We start from the raw sequence: 10,725 nt of genomic DNA, 5'->3' as shown, positions 1-10,725 counted from the left end.
TTTCTTTTTTTTTGGCTTTTTTCCCCCCATTTATTTATATTAGTTGGAGGCTAACTACTTTTCAATGTTGTAGTGGTTTTTGCCATACCTTGATATGAATCAACCATGGATTTACAAGTCTTCCCCATCCTGAACCCCCCTCCCACATCCCTTGCCATCCCATCCCTCTGGGTCATCCTAGTGCACCATCCCTGAGCACTTGTCTCATGCACCAAACCTGACTGGTGATTTAAAACAAATTACTTATTTATTTTAATTGGAGGATAATTGCTTTATAATATCATGACAGCCCCTGCCATACATCAACATGAATTGGCCATAGGCATACCTGTGATCTTCCCTCCTGAAACCCCCTTCAACCTCCCTCCCTTCTCCATCCCTCCAGGTGGTCACAGAGCACCAGCATATGGTTTCCTATATCATACCTGAAACTTCCCGTGGTTATCTATTTTAGTTAATTAGTCTTAGTCACTCAGCCATTTCCCATTCTTTGTGACCCCATGGACTGTAGCCCACTAGGCTCCTCTGTCCATGAAAATTCTCCAGGCAAGAATATTGGGAGGGAGTAGCCATTTCCTTCTCAAGGGGATCTTCCCATCCTGGGTCTCCTGCATTGCCTCAGATGCTTTACCATCTGAGCCACCAGCAAAGCCCAGGGAAGTTATTTATTTTACATGTGGTAATAAGTTTCAATGCTATTCTCTCAAATCATCCCACTCTCTCCTTCCCCCATTATGTCCAAAAGTCTGTTTCTTATGTTGTGTCTCTTTTTGCCCTGCATGTAGGATTGTCAGTATTATCATCTGAGATTCCATCAGTTAAGTTCAGTCACTCAGTCATGTCCAACTGACTCTTTGTGACCCCATGGACTACAGTACACCAGGCTTTCCTGTCCATCACCAACTCCCAGAGCCTACTCAAATTCATGTTCATTGAGTCAGTGATGCCATCCAACCATCTCATCCTCTGTTGTCCCCTTCTCCTCCCACCTTCAATCTTCCCCAGCATCTGGATCTTTTCCAATGAGTTAGTTCTTCACATCAGGTGGCCAAAGTATTGGAGTTTCAGCTTCAGCATCAGTCTTTCCAATGAATATTTGGGATTAATTTCTTATAGAATGGACTGGTTGGATCTCCTAGCTGTCCAAGGGATCCCAAAAGGCTTCTCCGTCACTGCAGTTCAAAAGCATCAATTCTTTGGTGCTCAGCTTCATTTATTCTCCAACTCTCACGTCCATACACGACCACTGGAAAAAACATAGTTTGACTAGATAGACCTTTGTTGGCAAAGTAATGTCTCTGCTTTTTAATATGCTATTTGGGTTGGTCATAACTTTTCTTCCAAGGAGCAAGCATCTTAATTTCATGGCTGCAGTCACCATCTGCAGTGATTTTGGAGCTCAGAAAAATAAATTCAGCCACTGTTTCCCCATCTATTTGCCATGAAGTGATGGGACTGGATGCCATGATCTTAGTTTTCTGAATGTTGAGTTTTAAGCCAACTTTTCCACTCTCCTCTTTCACTTTCATCAAGAGGCTCTTTAGTTCTTCGCTTTCTGCCATAAGGGTTATGTCATCTGCATATCTGAGGTTACTGATGTTTCTCCTGGCAATCTTGATTCCAGCTTGTGCTTCATCCAGCCTGGCATTTCACATGATGTACTCTGCATATAAATTAAATAAGCAGGGTGACGATATACAGCCTTGATGTACTCCTTTCCCTATTTGGAACCAGTCTATTGTTCCATGTCCAGTTCTAACTGTTGCTTCTTGACCTGCATACAGATTCTCAGGAGGCAGGTTAGGTGGTCTGGTATTTCCATCTCTTGAAGAATTTTCCACAGTTTGTTGTGATCTGCACAGTCAAAGCCTGTGGCATAGTCAATAAAGCAGAAGTAGATGTTTTTCTGGGAACCCTCCCCTTCCAATAATCCAATGGATGTTGGCAATTCGATCTCTGGTTCCTCTGCCTTTTCTAAATCCAGCTTGAACATCTGGAAGTTCATGGTTCATGTACTTTTGAAGCCTGACTTGGAGAATTTTGAGCATTACTTTGCTAGTGTGTGGGATGAGTGCAATTGTGCGGTAGTTTGAGCATTCTTTGGCATTGCCTTTCTTTGGGATTGGAAGGAAAACTGACCTTTTCCAGTCCTGTGGTACTGCTGAGTTTTCCAAATTTGCTGGCATACTGAGTGCAGCACTTTTACAGCATCATCTTTTAGGATTTGAAATAGCTCAACTGGAATTCCATCACCTCCACTAGCTTTGTCCTTAGTGATGCTTCCTAAGTCCCACTTGACTTCACATTCCAGGATGTCTGGCTCTAGGTGAGTGATCACAGCATCATGATTATCTGAGTCTTGAAGATGTTTTTCATATACTTCTTCTGTGTATTCTTGCCACCTCTTCCATATATGTGCATTAATATATGATATTTGTCTTTCTTTTTCTGACTTACTTCACTCTGCATAATAGGCTCTAGTTTCATCCAATTCTAAAAACTGACTCAAATGCATTCCTTTTAGAGTTGAATAATATTCCATTGTGTATATGTACCACACTTTCCTTATCCATTTATCTGTTGATGGATGTCTAGATGGCTTCCATGCCCTAGTTATTGTAAACAGTGCTGCAATGAACAGATGAACATCAGGGTACATGTGTGTTTTTCAGTTATGGTTTCCTCAGGGTATATGCCCAACAGTGGGACTGCTGGGTCATATGGTAGTTTGATTCCTAATTTTTTAAAGACTCTCAATACTGTTCTTCATAGTGGTTGTGTCAGTTTACATTCCCTCCAACAGTGTAAGAAGGTTCCCTCTTTTCCACATCCAGTCTAGCATTTATTATTTGTAGACATTTTTCTGATGGCCATTCTGAGCAATGTGAGGTAATTCCTCACTGTAGTTTTGATTTGCATTTCTCTAGTAATGAGTGATGTTGAGCATCATTCATATGTTTAGTCATCTGTATGTCTTTTCTGGAGAAATTTTTGTCTAGGTCTTCTGCACATTTTTTTATTTGGTGGTTTGTTTTTCTGGTATTGAGCTGCATGAACTGCCTGTATATTTTGGAGATTAATTCTTTAAGTGTTTTGTTTGCTATTTTCTCCCATTCTTAGGGTTGTCTTTTCGCCTTGCTTGTAGTTTCCTTCATTGTGCAGAATTTTTTAAGTTTAATTAGTCACATTTGTTTATTTTTGTGTTTATTTTCTTCACTCTAGGAGGTAGATCATAGAGGATTTTACAGTGATTTATATTAAAGGATGCTCTGCCTATGCTTTCCTCTAAGAGTTTTATAGTTTCGGTCTTACCTTTGGGTCTTTAATCCATTTTGAGTTTATTTTTGTGTTTGGTCTTAGGAAGTTTTCTAATTTCATTCTCTTCCATGTAGTTGACCAGTTTTTCCAGCAAACCTTGTTGAAGAGGCTGTCTTTTCTACATTGTATATTGTTGCCTCCTTTGTCAAAGATAAACTGTTCATAGGTGCATAGGTTTATCTCTGGGCTTTCTATCTTGTTCCATTGGTCTATAGTCTGTTTTTGTGCCAGTACCACACTTTTTTTAAATTTATTTATTTTTAATTGAAGGTTAATTGCTTTACAGAATTTTGTTGTTTTCTGCCAAACGTAACCATGCATCAGCCATAGATATACAGATGTCCCTCTCCCTCTTGAAACTCCCTCTCATCTCCCTCCCCATCCACCCCCCCCCCCCCCAGGTTGTTACAGAGCCCCTGTTTGAGTTCCCTGAGTCATATAGCACATTCCCATTGGCTATCCATTTTACATATGCTAATGTAAGTTTGATGACTGTAGATCTATAGTATAGTCTGAAGTCGGGAGGCCTGATTCCTCCAGTTCCTTTTTTTTTTTTTAATTGCTTTGGTTATTCAGGGTCTTTTGTGTTTCCATACAAATTTGTGAAATTACTTGCTCTAGTTCTATGAAAAATACTGTTGTCAGTTTAATGGACATTGCATTGAATCAGTAGGTTGCTTTGGGTAATACAGTCATTTTCACTATATTGATTCTTCCAGTTCAAGAACATTGTATATCTTTCCATCTGTTTGTGTTGTCTTTGATTTCTTTCATCAGTGTCTTATAGTTTTCTGCATACAGGTCTTTTTTCTCCTTGGGTAAATTTATTCCTAAGTATTTTATTCTTTTTATTGTAATGGTAAATGGGATTATTTCCTTAATTTCTATTTCTGATGTTTCATTGTTATTGCATAGGAATGAAAGGGATTTCTGTGCATTAATTTTATATCATGTGACTTTACTATTTCATTGATTAGCTCTAATAATTTTTGGTGGCATCTTTAGGGTTTTCTGTGTAGAGAATCATGTCATCTGCAAAGAGTGAGAGTTTTACTTCTTCTTTTTTAATCTGGATTCCTTTTTTATCTTTATCTTCTCTGATTGCTATGGCTAAGACTTCCAAAACTATGTTAAATAGTAGTGGTGAGAGTGGGCAACCTTGTCTTGTTTGTGATTTAGAGGAAATGCTTTCAGTTTTTCACCCTTGAGGATGTTTGCTGTGGGGGGTTGTCATATATGGCCTTTATTATGTTGAGGCATGTTCCTTCTATATCTGTTTTCTGAGATTTTTTTTTTTAATCATAAATGGGTGTTGAAATTTGTCAAAGGCTTTCACTGCATCTTTTGAAATGATCATATGGTTTTTAACCTCTCAATTTGTTAATATGATGTATCACATTGATTGATTTGCATATATTGAAGAATCTTTGCATCCCTGGGATAAAATCAACTTGGTTTGATGTATGATCTTTTTAATATGCTTTTGGATTAATATGTTGTTGGATCCTGTTTGCTAGAATTTTGTTGAGTTTTTTGCACCTGTCTTCATCAGTGTTATTGGTCTGTAAATTTTTTGTGGCATCCTTGTCTGGTTTTGATATCAGGGTGATGGTGGCCTCAAAGAATGAGCTTGGGAGTTTTCCTTCCTCTCCAATTTTCTGGAAGAGTTTGAGCAGGATAGGTGTTAGCTCTTCTCTAAACTTTTGATAGAATTCCATTTGTGATGCCATCTGGTCCTGGGCTTTTGTTTGTTGGAGATCTTTTATTACAGTTTGGATTTCCATGCCTGTGGTTGGTCTGTTCATATTTCCTATTTCTTCCTGGTTCAGTTTTGGAAGGTTATACTTTTCTAAGAATTTGTCCATTTCTTCCAAGTTGTCCATTTTATTGGCATATAGTTTCTCCTGATAGTCTCTTATGTTTTGTATTTCTATGTTGTCTATTGTAACTCTCTCTCTTTTTTTTTTTTTTTCCTAATTTTACTGATTTGAATCATCTCCCTTTTTTTCTTGATGAGTCTGGCTAAACAATTTGTCAATGTTGTTTACCTTCTCAAAAAACCAGCTTTTAGCTTTATCGATCATTGTGTTTTTTAAGGTATCTCATACTGTGCTCCATAGTGGCTATACCAATTTATATTCCCACCAGTGGTATAATAGTGTTCCTGTTGCTCCACATCCTCTTCAGCATTTCTTGATTGTAGATTTTTTGATGGCCATTTTGACCTGTGTGAGGTGATACCTCATTGTAGTTTTGATTTGCATTTCTCTGATGAAGAGTGATGTTTATCACCTGTTCATGTGCTTTTATGGTCATCAGCATGTCTTCTTTGAAGAAATGTCTGTTTAGATCTTCTGCCTATTTTTTGATTGGGTTGTTTGCTTTTCTTTGATATGGACCTTCATAAGGTGTTTATTAATTTTAGAGACTAATACTTTGTTGGTCACATTGTTTGCAAATATTTTCTCCCATTCTGTGGATTGTCTATTTGTTTTGTTTATGGTTTCCTTTGCTGTGCAAAAGCTTTTAAGTTTAACTACGTCCCATTTGTTTATTTCTGTTTTTACTTCCTTTTCTCTAAAAGGTGGGTGAAAAAACAGCTTGCGGCAATTTATGTCAAAGAGTGTTCTGCCTATGCTTTCTTCTAGGCGTTTTATAGTGTTCAGTCTTACATTTAGGTGTTAAGTACATTTTGTGTTTATTTTTGTGTGTGGTGTTAGGGAGTATTCTAATTTCATTCTTTTACATATAGCCATCCAGTTTTCTGAGCACTACTTATTGAAAAGTCTGTCCTTTCTCCATTGTATTTTCTTGTCTCCTTTGCCATATATTAGGTGACCATAGGGACAGGGGTTTATCTCTGGGCTTTCTATCCTGTTCCACTGATCTATTTTTCTGTTTTTTTGCCATGACTATACTCTCTATACTCTTTATAATATTTTGAGTACTGAAGCTTTGTAGTATATCTGAAGTCAGGGATTTTAAGTCCTTCTGCTCCATTCTTTTTTCTCAAGATTGCTTTGGCTATTCAGGGTCTTTTGTGTTTCCCTACATATTGTAGAATTTTTGATCTAGCTCTGTGAAAAATGCTGTTGGTAATTTGATAGAGATTGCATTGAATCTATAGGTTGCTTTGGGTAGCATAGTCATTTTGACAATATTGATTCTTCCAATCCAAGAACATGGTAGATCTATCCATCTGTTTGTGTCTTCTTTGATTGTTTCATCAGTATCATAGTTTTCTAAGTACAGATCTTTTGCTTCATTAGCTAAGTTTATTCTTAGGTATTTTATTCTTCTGATGGTAAATAAGATTGTTTCCTTAATCTCTTCTGTGACTTTTCATTGTTAGTATATACAAGTACAAGAGATTTCTTTGTATTATTTTTGTGTCCTGAAACTTTACCAAATTCATTGATGAGTTCTAGTAGTTTTCTGATAGCATATTTAGGATTTTCTATATAAGGGTCATGTCATCTGCAAACAGTGACAGTTTACTTCTTTTCCAATTTGGATTCCTTTTATTGCCTTTTCTTCTGTAGTAGCTGTGGCCAGGACTTCCTAAACTAAGTTGAATAAAAGTGGCAAGAGTGGACATCCTTGTCTTGTTCCTGATCTTCAAGGAACAGCTCTCAGTTTTTCACCCTTAAGAATTACATTTGCTGTGGGTTTGTCCTGTATGGCTTTTATTATGTTGATTTATATTCCCTCTATGCCCACTTTTTGTCAAGTTTTCATCATAAATGGGTGTTGAAGTTTGTCAAACACATTTTCTAGGTAAATATTTTTAGATCCATCTCTTCAGTTCAGTTCAGTTGCTCAGTCATGTCCGACTATTTGAAACCCCATGGACTGCAGCACGCCAGGCCTCTCTGTCCATCACCAACTCCCAGAGCTTACTCAAACCCATGTCCATTGAGTCAGTGATACCATGATCAAGTTGGTGATGGTGATCCAACCATCTTGTCCTCTGTTGTCCCCTTCTCCTCCTGCCTTCAATCTTTCGCAGCATCAGGGCCTTTTCCAATGAGTCAGTACTTTGCATCAGGTGGCCAAACTATTGGAGTTTCAGCTACAGTATCAGTTCTTCCAATGAATAATAAGGACTGATTTCCTTAAGGGTGACTGGTTGGATCTCCTTGCAGTCCAGGGAACTCTCAAGTGTCTTCTCCAACACCACAGTTCAAAAGCATCAATTCTTCCATGCTCAGCTTCATTTATAGTCCAACTCTCACATCCATACATGACTACTGGAAAAACTATAGCCTTGACTAGACGACTTTTGTTGGCAATGTCTCTGCTTTTAAATATGCTCTCTAGGTTGGACATAGCTTTTCTTCCAAGGAGCAAGCATCTTTTAATTTCATGGCTGCAGTCACTATCTGCAGTGATTTTGGATCACCAAAAAATAAAGTATTGCACTGTTTCCATTGTTTCCCCATCTATTTGCCATGAAGTGATGGGACTGGATGGCATGATCTTAGTTTTCTGAATGTTGAGCTTTAAGCCAACTTTTTCACTCTCCTCTTTCACTTTCACCAAGAGGCTCTTTAGTTCTTCTTCACTTTCTGTCATATCTTAGCAACATTCTTTGCTTTCTGATCCATCTCTTAGGAACATTCAAATATGGTATAGCATATGGTATATACTATATATTGTATAGCATTACAGAATATTAAGTGAAGTTGACTCTTCTTGAACAACACAGTTTTAAAATATGTAGGCCTACTTATCCATGAATTTTTCAGTAGTAAGTGGAACAGTACTATGCCAATCTGCAGTTGGTCACATTGAAGAATGAGGAGCTAGGGATACAAGGAGCTACAGATATGAAGAGCTGAAGGCTATATGTGGATTTTGAACTGCATAGAGTTTTGGCACACATGCCCCCCACACTGTTCAAGAATCATCTTTTGTACTGTCACCATGCTATGCATTACATCACCATGGTTTATTTAATCACTGAAAGTTTCTGCCATTTGACTCTCTTGCTCTATTTTACTTAACCCCTATACTCCACCTCTGTGTCAGATGTTTGGTTTTTTAAGATTTCATATACGAGATCAGAATATATTTTTATGACTTTATCTGACATATCACTTGGCATAACACTCAAGGTCTATCCATGTTGTCACAAATGGCAAGATTTCCTTCTTATTATGACTGAATAATATTCCATCATATATACATGTCATAATTTTCTGTATCCATTCATAAAGTGATAAGTAATTTGTTATCTTGGCTCTTGTAAAACTAATACAAATTGTGACTGTGCATGTGTCCTTTAGAGTTAGTTTTTTCCATCTTATCCTGATACTCAGAAGTGTAATTGCATCATGTGGTAGTATCTATTTTTATTGAATTCTCATACTATTTTCCACAGTGGCTGCACCAATTTAAATTCCCACCATCAGTGCACAAGAGCTCCTTTCCTCCACATTTTCACTAATACCTACTGCTTCCTGATAGTAGCCATTTTAACCGGGTGAGGTAACATCTCATTGTGGTTTTGATTTGCATTTCTGTGAGGATTATGGATATTGAGCATCTTTTTTATGGCCCTTTTGGCCATATGTATTTCTTCTTTGGAGAAATGTCTATTCAGATCCTCTGCCTAATTTTTCATCATATTGTTGCTGCTGTTGATGTTATTGACTTAAATGAGTTCTTTGGATATCAATTCTTTATCATTATTTTCTCTCATTCAGTAAGGTTAACTTTTGAATTTGTCGATTATATCCTTTGGTGAGCTGTCTCAATTTCTTGAACTGAATATTAGAGCTATTATGATACAAAATCCAAGTGGAAATCCTTAAAATGGACATATTCCCTTTACCAAATAGTGAGTAAGAAGTACATCTGACTCTTAAACACCACAAGGGTTAATCCACACATAATGTAGAACTGGCCCTTCATATCTGCAGTTTCTCACATTTGCCAATTAGACCAACCACGGACTGTGTTGCACTGTAATATTTACTACTGAAAAAATCTGCATATAACTGGACCACGCAATTCATACCAACATTCAAAAGTCACCTGTGATATCATATTCCAGATATAATGGCAGAGATTTATCACCCTGTAAGGTGTCACTAATTATACATGGATAATTGTCCCTATCATCATCCTCTTAATTTGCTAGTATAAACCCTGCCGAAGCCAGAAGAATAATGGTGGTAATGGTGAACGTGTTAGATATTTACTGCTGCAAGGCAAATCTCCAAAAAACTAGTTTCTAAAACAACACACATGTATTATCCACTATTTCTGTCAGAAGTCTGGGCAGTTTAACTGGGTCTCCTGCTTCAGTCACAGGAGACTACAATCCACATGTAGGCTAGAGAATCGGTTGTGGAAATATCTGCTTTAGAGCTGCTTTAGGTTGCTGGCAATATTCAATTATTTGCATTACTGAGGTTTCAGTTTCTTGCTGGAGAATGCATTTGCACAAAAAGGCTACCCAGAGTTCTTTTGACATGGGATTTCTAACTTGGCCTTTACTTCATGGCAGCTTTAGGGTCTCTCTAGTACATTGGTTAGGGTTAGGGTTAGCCATGAAATTAAAAGACACTTTCTCCTTGGAAGGAAAGTTATGACCAAACTAGACAGCGTATTAAAAAGTGGAATTACTTTGCCAACAAAGGTCCTTCTAGTCAAGGCTATGGTTTTTCCAGTAGTCAGGTATGGATGTGAGAGTTGGACTGTGAAGAAAGCTGAGTGCTGAAGAATTGATGCTTTTGAACTGTGGTGTTGGAGAAGACTCTGGAGAGTCCCTTGGACAGCAACGAGATCCAACCAGTCCATCCTAAGGAGATCAGTCCTAGGTGTTCATTGGAAGGACTGATGTTGAAGCTGAAACTCCAATGCTTTGGCCACCTCATGCAAGGAGTTGACTCTGGAAAAGCCCCTGATGCTGGGAAAGATTGAATGCGAGGTGAGAGGGGATGACAGAGGATGAGATGGTTGGATGGCATCGCCGACTCAATGGACATGAGTTTGAGTAAACTCCCGGAGTTGGTGATAGACAGGGAGGCTTGGCATGCTGCAGTTCATGGCAGTTCATGGATGAACTGAACTGAAGTACATTGGTTAGTAAGATGGAATTCGCATACATCATAATTACAGTAGTGACATTACAATATCTTTGCCATGTTTCATTGATTATAAGCAGGTAGTGGGAAGAGATTGTATAAGATCATGAATAGCAGTAAGCAGGAAACACTGGGAGTCATCTTTGTGTCTGTTCCTTAGAGTGGACATCTGAAAACTTCATTATTCATAGCTGCTGTCATACTAGCTACAGTAAATTTACTCAAACAGATAGGGATATTTCAAAATAATAAAGGAATTTTCTTTTAGGAGGACGTTATTGTGCTAAATCTTTATGTACCTGATAACATAGCT

This window comes from Cervus elaphus, chromosome 3 (genome assembly GCF_910594005.1).
Source record: "Cervus elaphus chromosome 3, mCerEla1.1, whole genome shotgun sequence".
NCBI classification, from domain to species: Eukaryota; Metazoa; Chordata; class Mammalia; order Artiodactyla; family Cervidae; genus Cervus; species Cervus elaphus.
This window is presented reverse-complemented; position numbering follows the sequence as displayed.